This window comes from Sardina pilchardus, chromosome 13, assembly GCF_963854185.1.
Source record: "Sardina pilchardus chromosome 13, fSarPil1.1, whole genome shotgun sequence".
NCBI lineage: Eukaryota > Metazoa > Chordata > Actinopteri > Clupeiformes > Clupeidae > Sardina > Sardina pilchardus.
In genome coordinates, this window is record NC_085006.1 from 5,433,840 (window position 1) to 5,446,941 (window position 13,102).

Sequence of the window (13,102 nt, forward strand, 5' to 3'; positions counted from 1 at the left end):
GGAAGACGCACAGTCAGCTGATACCTGGCCGTAAATATACTCCAAGCGGGAGACGCCCCCCTCATTACGTGCCTACCTCCAACCTGGCAGCTACCATAGGGAAACAGGAAATCACAAGCTACCCTGCTACATTCCACCCCCACTTTTTGTGTCGTCGACCCGACGATAGTAAATCAATTTTAAAAAACTGGGTTAAGGCGGAACACAGGAGTCACAGGTTCCCTCGGGTAGACTGGGGCAGCCGGTATGGGTTAGAGTGCTGCCCCGCATTACCTCTAAGAGTGTGGCGTGGGGCTGGATGGCTGCCTTCGTCCGAGTTAGCGGATGAGGTCAGGGCAGTGCTACCTTGTCCTTGTTCCCCATTGTCACCAGAAATGACTCCCGTACAGGTTTCATCCTGTAGGCCAGAGGCCACTTGCTGCTCTTCAGCAACTTCCACAGACACCGCACCAGGGATTGGTTCCAGTTGGTCGAGATTCTCTCCCAACTGAGAGGTGGATGAATGTGACTGTTCTGGGGCGATCACAAACAAATCACCCTCACAGACCTCATAGGGAGGTGGGGAAGGTGTAGTTATCACAGATGGTTTGGTACCTGGGCTTAATTCAGGATGGTCCCGCTCCATCTTTGCCTTCAAGAGAGTGCGGTGAACTTGCCTCTTCTGCGATGGGTCTTCTACAGGAGCTATAGTGTATACAGCACCCCCTGCTGCCGGTGCCCTAATCACTTGGTACACCACCGGGCTCCAGAGGTCATGGATTTTATGTCTCCCTCTCACACTTACATTGCGGAGATATACCTGTTGACCCTCCACCAGTGGTGTGCCATGGACATGTTTGTCATGGTGGGCTTTCCGGCGATCAGCAGCTACCCGCAATCGCTCTTGTGCTCCTTCAAAGCCTACCTGGAGCCGGGACTGGTGTTCAAGGATCCAGTCGTGCACTCTACCAACCCCTGGTTCCTGCACCCGACCCAGTAGGAAGTCGATTGGGAGGCGTGGCTCTTGCCCAAACATAAGGAAGTGAGGGCTCTCCCCAGTCGCTTGATGGGGGGTGGTGTTATAACAGAACAACAGCTGAGGAAGACAGGACACCCAATCCCTTTTCCTACTCACAGGAAGAGTGCGCAGGAGGCCGTGCAAGGTGCGGTTGAACCGCTCGCACTGACCGTTACCCTCTGGGTGGTATGGAGTGGTCCGGGACTTCCGGACCCCGTAGAGGTCACAGAGCTGATGAAGGAGTAAAGACTCAAAACTCCGACCCTGGTCCGAATGGATCCGGGCCGGTACTCCAAACCTATAAAACCATTCTAACACTAGTACCTGGGCTACAGTGTTGGCCCGCTGGTCCCTTGTGGGGATGGCCACCGTGTATTTAGTAAATACGTCGGTCATTACCAGCACGTGCTCCACCCCGGAAGCCGAGAGTTCCAGTGTTGTGAAATCAATAGCTAACACTTCGTTTGGGTGAGCGGCTAGCAGATGACCCATGTAAGCACGGGCTGGCCGTTGTGTGTCCTTGGCCAGTTGACACCTGTCACACTCCTGACACCAACGCACCACGTCTGCAGTCATACCTGGCCAATAGCAGCGTGAGCGGAGCAGCTCAGATGTTCGCTCGACGCCTTGGTGACCATGCTCTTGGTGTAACTGGGTGAGCACCTCCTGCTTTAAAATACTGGGCAGAACCAACTGCAAGACCTCCTCACCGCCATCTGAGCGGAAAATACGGCGGTAGAGCACACCACCCTGTTCAAGCAGGCGGTCCCATTGTTGTAGCAAGGTCAGAGCTGGCTTGGAGAATGTGCGACGCTCGTCAGCATTGGGACGTTTCTTCTGTCTCCAAAAGCCTAAGATCTTCCCCAAAACGGGGTCCGCCTGTTGCAGGGAGGACAAGTCGGCTAGCGTGTGGCCGGGGAAAGCGACTACCAAATTTTGACTGACAGCCACTGAGGGCCCTAGTTCAATAGCCTGCAGCAAAGAGGCCGGAAGAGAAGTTCCTGGGGCAAGACAGTCAGGGTTTACATCTGGCTGATGCTGTCGTGACAGCGCATCAGCATTCGTGTTACTCTTTCCAGAGCGATACCGAAGCTGAAAGTCAAACAGGGCCAGCTGGGCTGCCCAGCGCTGTTCCGTTGCTCCGAGCTTGGCAGAGGTAAGATGGCTAAGGGGGTTGTTATCTGTAAACACAAGGCACTTATTCCCCAACAAGTATTCACGAAATTTCTCCGTCATGGCCCACTTGAGCGCCAGAAATTCCAATTTCATGGAACTATAGGTGCTGGTATTGCGCTCAGTGGGCCGTAGACCCCGACTAGCATAAGCTATCGGTCTTACCCTGCCCCCTTGCTCCTGGGAAAGAACAGCTCCCAGACCCCCGTAGCTAGCATCCACTTCTAAGATGAACGGAAGGGAAAAGTCAGCATAAGCCAACACGGGGGTGGTGGTTAACTTCTCCTTCAATGCCTCGAAGCTGGCCTCACAGTCGCTGGACCAGGCCTGTACAAAGCCCGCTTTAGGTGGCCGGGACTTAGTGCCCCCGTAAGCCGCTACCAGCTTATGTAGAGGGCTTGCCAACCTAGCAAAACCCTCCACAAAGCGGCGATAGTAACTAGCAAAGCCTAGGAACGACCTCAACTCAGGGACATTACTTGGCCGTTGCCATCGTGCCACTGCCTCCACCTTACTGGGGTCTGTCGCCACCCCCTGATCTGATATCACATGCCCCAAGTAACTGACCTCTCGCTGAAAAAAGGCACATTTGCGCAATTTGGCCTTCAGCCCTTCATGATGCAGTCGGCCCAGAACAAGCTCCAGACGCTCTAGATGTTGAGCTACAGTAGACGAAAAAATTACAATATCGTCCAAGTATAACAGTAAGGACTGGCACTGTTGGTCACCAAAAAGGCGTTCCATTAGCCGCTGGAACGTGGAGGGGGCGTTACACAAACCGAATGGCATACGATTCCATTCGAAAAGGCCAAATGGAGTGCAGAAAGCGGTCTTAGCTTTATCTCCCTCCGAGACCGGGACCTGGTTATAGCCACTGGCCAAATCCATGGTGGAAAACCACTTGGCCCCGGTCAAGGCGTCCAGCGACTCTTCGATGCGTGGCAATGGGAACGCATCCTTCCTAGTCTTTGAATTCAGCTGACGGTAGTCTACGCATAAGCGAAGGCTACCGTCCTTTTTCTTAACCAAGACTATAGGGGAGGCAAATGGGCTACAGCTCTCTCTGATGACCTGTGCATCCAGGAGCTGGTGAATGTGGGCTTTCACCACCTCATACTCAGATGGGGGTATTCGCCGGTATCGTTGACGGATAGGTGCCTCATCAACCAGCGGGATATCATGCGACAGCAAGTTTGTGCAACCCAGGTCACCGTCATGAGCCGAGAACACTGTCTGGTACCTTTTAAGCAGAGCTTTGACCTGGCCCCGCTCTGATGTAGACAGAGCTGACAGTTCCAAGGTCTCAATCTGTTCCTTTATGCTAGGTGCCGGTTCTGGAACTGTATGAGAACTGACTGTGGCCATCACGGATGGAACTTCGGTCACCCCAGCCGGCAGACTGACTACGTAGGCCTGCTGTAAGGTGCCTAGCAAGGTGCGTGGAAAGAGAAGGATATCAGCGGTGCTTACGTTAACCACTGGAATAGCGGCTGTGCCACCCACTACCGAAACTAGTGCTGGGGAGGCCAACAATCCAGCTGGTAAACCGGACTCTGGAGGCTCAAACAGCGCCAAGCCATGGGCATGTATGGTGGAACAGGTAGACGGGATGAGCTTCATAGTACCACCAGGGACTCGAAGTGCTCGGCCACCACGTACCTTCACACGACTCAGCTGGTCAGATGGTAATTCAAACTCTACTTGATGGCACTGTTGCAGGGCTTCAAACACAGGCGTGGGAGCCTGCAGCACCGAGGTAGCTTTGAACAGCGCTAGACCATGCTGACCAAACAACTCACGATAACACCTACCAAGCACATTCATACCAAGCACCCCAGGTACCCTGGAGCCCAAGGAGCCAGGGGGATCTTTCACAATCAAGATCCCACAGCCTGGGATAGACTTACCACACAGCTCTACCTCTAATTCTAGATAGCCAACGTAAGGGATAGACAGCCCGTTCGCTGCACGGAGCTGTAACCATTGGCAGGACCGCAGCTGATCCTGACCCTGGGACTCAAAGTGTCTTAAGAAAAATGTCTCTGTAACTGTTGACACCATAGAACCTGTATCTATCAAGCAAGGGACTAATACACTACCAATGCGCACATCCAAATGAGGGCAATTAGACATTAAGCTAGATAGCATGCCAGAACTACCAGCCACTCTCTCTGAGCCAACAATGTCCCCTCCTAAGCTGTGACTCTGCAGCCCAGGGGGAACTAGTTTCCCGACGGGGGAAGCTGAGGCCTACCACTGTTTGAAGGGCCTGCTGATGATGGGGAATATGGGGGGCGAAGGGCCCTTTCGCCATCACACTCACGGGCAAAATGCCCTGGGCGCTGGCATCTCCGGCAGATGAGGGGCTGGTCACGCGGAGGGCGACGAGGCTGCTGAACGTCGCGCAACTGTGCAATGCTCTGAGTCATCTGGTCTAACTGCCGTTGCTGTCGCTTTAAGATCTGTTTCAAGTCATCCAGCTCTGACGGTTGGGGCTCGCTACCAGCTGGGGGGTGTGTGGTTCCTTGAACGGCATACTGAATACCGTACGTGGAGGGGAGAGAATGGCTACGGCTTCTAGCGCCCCCTGGTAAACCCTCCCGTTCCCACCTAATGGCCTCGGCCCTGAGTTCTATCAATGTCAATAGTGGCTGACGGCGTATCAATTGCTTCAATTCTCTTCGCAGAGCCCCGTCCAAAACGTGCTCTGCAAATTGGTCTCGCAATAACACCTCAGCATTTAGTACCGCATCTGGAGCCCGCCTCTTAACTTTATCCATTAAACTCAACAGTGCCAACGAGAACTCCTGCAAAGTTTCTCCCTCCTGCTGTTTGCGGGAGAAAAATGCCTCCTGAAGAGATATATAGGACTGTGAACACCCATACAACTCTGTTAGGATGCTAATAATCTTATCAGGATCTCTACGCTCAACAAGAGGGCGATATTTTATCTCCTCCTTCGCTTCTCCCACAAGGTGGTCGAACAAGAAGTCAGCCTGATCAATTGTAGAGAGGCGCCGGACACGCATACAGGCCTGTGCTTCCTCTATCCACTCCATTATGCTAATGCCCGATTTAGCGTCGAAATTTGGACACTTGCGGTCACGAGGGACAAAGACCAACCTCTCAGAGCCATTAGAACCATTAGCTGCTAGAGGGGCTACTGGACGCAGAGAGTCCCTAGAGCTACCTGCACCAGGCTGGGGAGCTACTGTTCGTTCGAGCCTCATCCGCTCATTGTCAGCCTTAAGCTGTGCAACCATGTCCCTGAGTTCCTGTAACTCTTCCTCCATGACCAACAAGTATAAGATTTAACTTACTCTTACCGTAACTAGAAGTCCTGCAAACCTCGTGCTGGAGGGGCTGTCCTCTAGAGGGCGAACTTCAATTTTGAGAAATGCCACTGCTGCTTTGTTTCTACAGAAAACCGACAGGCACATCCACCATTCCATACACAAAAGATCAAGGAAAGGTATACATCCACACATAAACGAACAAGACAAGGTACTACCAATATAAAAAAATGGGCAACACGTCCTCGCACCTTGATGTATCCTGCCAATTGCTACGTCAAAATGTGGCAGAGCTGAGGGGTCTGGACGACTACGCCATCTAGGGCATTGCGCCCCAAGAAATTTAGTTTTCAAAATAGAACTTGATCAAGGACACAGGTTCCTACATCAAAAAGGACTGAAGACGTGTTTTCCAAAAAAATATACAAATACTTTTTATTGGGAGTTTGACAAGATACCAATGGAGTGGTCACTCCGTAAAAGTTTGAGCAGTATGACACAATGATAATATGTGGACCATGGGGGCACAGGGCCCTGAGAGGTTAATCAAATTTGGGTGTGGGGAAAGCAGGACTGTAGCTTACCACGGCAGGGGGAAGGCGGACGAGGAGGGGGAAGGGTCCAAAGCCACACCACACGTGAACACGGCAATATCAAAATATAAGCAAAGCAAAGAAAGCAAACCACTAAGGTGCACAAAGGAAAGTACCATTGAGGGAAGGGTTCCGCCACCAACCCGCTGCTCTAGGTCACAGCTCCTGGCTTCCACACACAGAGAAAGAGAGAGAGAAAGGCAAACTGATTAGTAGGGTCAGTGAGCTGATGAATATCAAAATAGCTAGGTAGATACAATATGGAAAAGCATGGAACACTTATCTTTAGCAAGCCCGGCCCTGGGGCTCAGTGCTAGGCGGGCGGCCTCTGCAGTCTGCCCCAATAGTCCACTGTAAGATAATGACACAATAGGCCATGCAAACATACAAGTACATGCACCTCAACCACAAACACACATGCACACGAGCACACAAACACATGCACCGCAATCACAAATACACATGCACACGAGCACACAAACAAATGCACCCCAACCACAAACACACGATCACATGCACCCTGACTGGAACACACAAACACACACACACACACACAATCATGTGCACAAGTACACACGGTTTTGTCGGACAGTGGACGTCAGGGCAGTACACCGTACAAACAATACCCAGCCACAACACAAGGCACGACCAGTGGTTTCCCCGGGACACAACCGGAGAGGGGAGTTAGCCACCTGGCTGATCAGCAGAGAGCGACGGTAATATGATGGTAGAAACAAAGCAGCAGCAGCGAGGCCTATGTAAAGCCACGATCTGGAGCACTGCACAGGCTTCAATTAGATTAAGCTGTCTGGAAGCACAGAGGAGAATTAGTACAAGCCAAATATCTCTAAATGCAAAGCTAGGGTTAGATTACCTACCTGGAGGCACAGCTGATCCGACGCAGCAACCGGAGAGCTACCGAACAGTGCTAAACCAGACGACAGGTAAACAAGGCAGATTAAACCCACCGGAGTTAAACAACGGTGTATAGCATGCGTTCAACGTTAGTAAGGGAAAAGCTAAAATACCTTAATGGCACGTTTTCCAAGCACACACACGTTCAAACTGGACATACAAACAGTCCACTGCCACGCGAAGACTCGTTCTAAAACAAGGAAGCATAACTAATGACGCGAGCACACAGAAGCATGATTCAGTGTCGCGAGCGCATCAAACACAGTGTGGATTCACAAGAGAGATCGCTTACCTTATAGGCGAAGATGCAAGAAACCCGAACATAAACCAAGCTGCAGCAAGGCCCAACCAAGCTGCCTGCCAGCTACCCAACAACAGAAGCTAGCTCTTCCAGTGACGATGGGAGAACGGAAGACGCACAGTCAGCTGATACCTGGCCGTAAATATACTCCAAGCGGGAGACGCCCCCCTCATTACGTGCCTACCTCCAACCTGGCAGCTACCATAGGGAAACAGGAAATCACAAGCTACCCTGCTACACTTGCATCAGCCGCTCGTGCCATGTTTAGCGCACGGCCTAACCAATATTCCTTCGCATTATACAACGACATAATACCTAGTTATTCCTCACTTTTCAACATATGCATTTCATTTCTTTCTCTGTTCATTTCTCCCGTATGTGTGTACTGTATGTAATATCTGTTCAAGCGCAAACTCGGTTCCCATTGTTCTTACTGGCGGGAATGCGCCCGCTTGCGTGACAGACGCGGTGCGCTCTGTCACAGCGACTTTTGGAGCTGGCTTTAGCTACTTTCCATTTGAAATAGTTGGCAACACTGGATACTTCGGTTTGGCTTTAGGGACCCTCTACTCACTGCCACGTAAGTGTAGTGTTGTTTGGAACAGTAGAAGAGGTATAAAAATAGCGTTTTGTAGCGGGGAAAGGACGTGCCCCGGTCACTTCTAGTTTTGGCTAAAAACGGTGAACTCGAACTTTCTCAAAATACATCCGAATGACATGATTTTGGTGTCAACTCAACGTATGTACTCCCAACAGTCCGAAAAATTTATCTAAAGTGCATTTCACACCGGATTATCCCTTTAAATTGGTATTAATTGATCATTTTTCTTTCAGGTTGTTCTGGAAAATATCAAGGCTGATATCCCAACTCTCAAGAAGGTTCACTATTTCAGTGATGGAGCTGCCTCACAGTACAAGAATCGTAAGAATTTTTCAAACCTGAAGCACCATCAGCTGGATTTTGGTCTCAAGGCAGCATGGCATTTTTTTGCTACAAGCCATGGTAAGAGCACATGCGATGGCATTGGTGGCACTGTTAAGCGCCTAGCTGCCAGGGCTAGCCTCCAGAGTCCAGAGGATGGGCAGATCCTCACAGCTGTTCAGCTCTTCAACTGGTGTGAGCGCAGTGTGAAGAATGCTAAGGTCTTCTTCATCACAAAGGAAACCACAGATGCCTGTAGAGTACAGCTTCAGCAGCGCTTTGATGCAACAAAAACCATTCCCGGCACAAGACACCACCACTGTTTTGTACCTGAGGATGACAACGGATCACTAAGGATCAGTAGGGTGTCAGATGATGACACATCTTACACTGTTCAGAATGCCACTCAGGCACCGCAGCATGATGTGCAGGTAGGGCAATATGTGGCATGTGTGGACCAGCAGCCTCATACAAGTGGCCCAAATCTGAGGACATTTGCTGGGTGTCTGCCATTCATGTGCTGTGTGCTGTGCCAGCCCCAGCCACTACGAGGACAGGACGGCAGTACTCCTTTGATAAGAACACGTATTAAGATATTCAAATGGCCCGACCCCATGGCCAATATGGCTGCCGAGTGACGTGACTTGCTTTAAAAAGACTTTGGTGCAGTCGTTGGGAGATTGATTCTCAGTCGTAGCACCATTTGTGGTGCTTTTGTTACTTCTTTCCACTGCGATCAACCGGAGTGTTGCATGCTGGAAGCTGTGTGGTTTCTGATGTTTTGGCTGCGTGGATCGACAACGTGTTTCCTCTGTTTCAAGGAAGGTCCTGGGAATTCCTAGTGGTGGTGGCCTGATCTAGCCTGGTCCTAACCATCCCATAATACTACCATTTCATTTCGTATTATGGTCTGGAATTTCTTTGCTCTGAAGCGCTTGCAGGAAGCGGGAAGTAACGCCCAGTTCTGGTTTGAATTGATTGGACAGCTCTCACCCAATCGGCGATAGTTACTCATAACAACATAGCGCAGGCGTTTAACGCCATCGTCACGAGCGCCCTCCCCCTTTCGCCCCCACCAACCCGTCTCTTCGTTTATTGGCTGCTTTCTGGAGGGGGGGCATTCTGTTACAATTCTACCGAGCAGAATGCTCCACAGAGGAGCACGGCCAGACTCGTAGTGGAGGCAATCCTTGGCCGGAAGTACGTGGATGGCTCGCGAGGCTAGGCCTGATCATGGCGAGTAGCAGAGTCTTCCCTCTTCCGTCGCTGACTGCTGTTTTGTTTCTGGCTAACTTCCTGTCTGTTCAAATGCACGGGATCATTGAGTTTTGCCAGTGCTGTATCGCTCGCGTTCCCAGATCCCCTGTGTGGTAACGTAACGTGTGCGAGTGTGTGTGTGTGTGTGGAGCGGAGCCATTATTAGTGTGTGTACATCCCTGCTGAAAAAAACATCCTGACCAGCTAAAGGTGGTTTGCTGGTTGACCAGCTTGTTAACCAGCAGTGGGTTGCACCAGCTGAACGTAAGGTCCATCGTAAGTTTAGGTGCAAGTTGTGTCTTAAGTCTTACGTTCGGAGTAGCTAGTTTCAAACTAGCGCTGTTCTGAATTTCAGTTGCACCACCATAACTTAGGACGGAACTTAACTAGTAGTGCGTAAGTCAAATTAGTGTTGCATTTAATGACGTCTAAATGATTTTAAACCAATCATCGGCAGCTCACAATGTAAACAGGAAGAAAAGTTTCCATAGGCTATAACGCACCCTGTCAGAGGGGAAAGCAGCTCTATCGTAGCCTAATTTAATCCCGCAAGTCTACTGCATAGGCGTGAGTTGAGTTGTGAGTTGCCTAGCCACCCTAGTTCATTGTGGGTTTGTGTTTTTACATACTTGATGTATTTTTACAATAAATCGTAGCTTATGCTAACAGTTTGTGTTGTTTTGTCTGGGGAACATCTGCATGTCTCACTAACGTTATGGTTGTAGTGTGTTCTGTGTTTGTTCTCGAGGGTATATTGTCTAGTGAGTTGGATTGTCTAGCAACTATTTAATAACGGAATTAACAAATTAATTTCCAAATTGAATTCCTCCGAGCAAACGAGAAGCATCTATCTACAGCTATACGAAGACACAGTAAGTTTGTTTATAACTCTGACACTAATACATCAACATTTGAATATACAAAAGATAACCTGTAACCTACCTACCGTTAGTGCTGATGTTTTGTTATATTATTAGGCCTACTGCTAAGATTTAGTATCGGAACGACATCGCCCGTCCTACAGATGGTACGGGTTGAGAATGCTCCTTTCTTTCCCGCACATCGGGACTCCCGAAGCATCGGGACTTTAATTAAAACTGCAACCGCAAGGGGGCAACATAAGACCGCCTTAATAAAATGAAGGTTCGGCTCATACCGGAAAACACGGAAAAACCCGAAGACACCGCGCTGGTGACAAGCGGAGAAAAGAGACATCACTCTCGGCATGTCAGATTGCAGTTTCAGAGTTTTCGAATGTTTTACAGCGTACCTCACAGCTGGCTCTCTCACTCGACGTAGCCTATAACTCAGTCAGTCCAGCAGAGATGCCAGAGCAACGTTTTGGTCAATGGAGAGGGAGAGAAATGCTCCGCATATCCGTCTCATTTAATAATTAAAATGAAGGTGATGACTGGCGAAATTATAATCAAACGACGTTTCAATAAACCATTGTTGAAATTAATGAAAATGGTTTTAGAAGCCTTCAATTCAACCTGAAAGACTCGATATAGGCAACCTTAGATTAATTCATTAATTCATTACGGTTACAAGACCGCATTTCCGTGAATAGGCTATTATTGTCAAGGCGAAGACGAAAGAGATGGACAAGATGGACATTTAGGCTATAGGCTATTTTAAAACGGAGGCATGTTCATTTTAACCGGCGACGCTGGCTTACCCAGCACTTTATCACAGATTTTGTCCCCACCACTTTTGACAACTGAAAATAAAACGTATTTAACAGAAATATCTTTAATAGGCCTACATGCCTATCATGTCACTTTATTTATAACCGTAGGCTACATGATTGGAGAAGATCGCGCATTTTGTAACATTATAACAATGGATGGTCAGATATGCGATAGGGCAGTGAGGGTGATTCATTGTAACCATCGACTAGTAGGCCTAGCTCCGCAAAAGAAGTTTCTAGCAACTTAGAATATATGGATCTCGTTATGCATGTTCATGTTGATTCAGAGATAGACATAGACTACCGTGGGCTACTGTGCGTCAATATAACAGCATTTTATCATGTGGTGAATTAATGACTAACGTCAGTTTAACATGTCAGAACTTTTGATCGGCGTTTCAAGTGCATGCCGCGAATAAAGGAACTCGACTGACTGAATCCTTTATATTTCTTGGCTAAGTGCGAAGAGATTGACACTCGAACTGTGGCGTAAGTGGTTGAGGCATCTTAATCATACGTCAGCGACCGGGGTTCAAAACTTACTCTACGAACCTCCGGAACCCATTAAGACAAGAGGCATTATTTTATTAAAAAGTTTTGCGATTTTTTTATGATTGCGATGTCTGCTGAAAAGAAAAGTTAATATGTGAATTCGTGGTTCAGCGCGCACACACACCCACACACACACACACACACACACACACACACACACACACATTTTTACATTTACATAATAGGGCTCGGGCACACGCCTTGCATTCTAGGAATATCGCCGCCATTTGGTAGCGCACTGAACGTAAAATCCATTCATTCAGATGCACAAGACAAGAAGCAGAAATATAGAAGCGATTTATTCTTTTCCTCTTGCGATCGTGGGTTGCACTGTTACACCCCACTACACAGCAACATACTACCAAGAAGGCAAAAACTAAGTAACAGGAACACACTAAAAGGCGGGAGTAAATCCATAGTAATCCATAGTAAACTAAGGAGTGAAGCTGCCAATGTGGCTGTGCCCGCGAAGTTTTGATGTCATGATCCCGAGCCCTAGTGTCAGGAAGTGTCTGTCGAGAGAGAGGGGGGAGGGAGGCAATCGTCCAATGCCGCATAGAGGTAGGCTATAATGTCTAGTGAACTGGTTAGACAAGTGTGGGGGAGGGGGAATGATCGCACAAGACAATTGCTCTTCATGAAATGGGTAGTCTCACAGACGTTTGTCGATGTTTAAACGTAGCCTATACTACATCACTTGCGAAATCGGACGTGGCACATAGAATTATTAGGCTACTGGATTTAATATAGCATAGACTTTGTTCATCCTATATTAGCCTATATTAAAATGTAATGTGCTGCGGGGAAGCATTGGGGAAGTCAGTTTAAGTTGTCCTGTAACAATTTGCCTCTTATTGTAAGAGTAGCCTATGCAGCCACTACGCACATAATAGTCAAGGTTACGGGCGGATGCGAGCAACCCCATGCAAAAGAAGGCCTTAAGTTAACGGACTGAAGGCCTGTTTACATGTCAAACATGCATTAAATCTAAGAAACGAAAAACACAAATATCATGTATTGTGTCGTAAACAGTTAATGACTTCGTGGCCACTATGCGCAACTGCATCGCGCAGTGAGCTGAAGGATAGGAGGACCGACACTTATTAACACAAAGCTTTGTAAACCACTAACAACCACCCCTCAAAGTTCATTGTCCATAAGTCCAAACAATAAGTATAAAAACCCGACAATCCAAAACGATAACGAGATCTCCCAGAAACGAAAAACAAGTTTGTTGAGTAGCCTAGTCCTTCCAACAATCTCAGCTTTTGCGTTTGTTAGATAAAAGGCATTCTGTCCTGCTGTATTCCAATGAGAAAAAATCATCCACAAGGTAGGCTAAGGGTCACGGTAATGCAGCATGCAGGAATCTATATACGCACAAAACGAATGAATGGATTATATCGGCC

General features: G+C 48.6%; 1 long non-coding RNA gene across 1 annotated transcript; it reads right to left on the minus strand.

The window, feature by feature from the left end:
* Positions 1–6,903: 6,903 nt before the first annotated feature.
* On the minus strand, positions 6,904–7,371 carry LOC134099348 (uncharacterized). Its single transcript, XR_009941121.1, has 3 exons — positions 7,264–7,371; positions 7,085–7,161; positions 6,904–6,984 (listed from the first exon to the last, which is right to left on the minus strand). It is a non-coding gene; the product is annotated as an uncharacterized LOC134099348 (long non-coding RNA).
* Between the last annotated feature and the right edge of the window lie 5,731 nt (positions 7,372–13,102).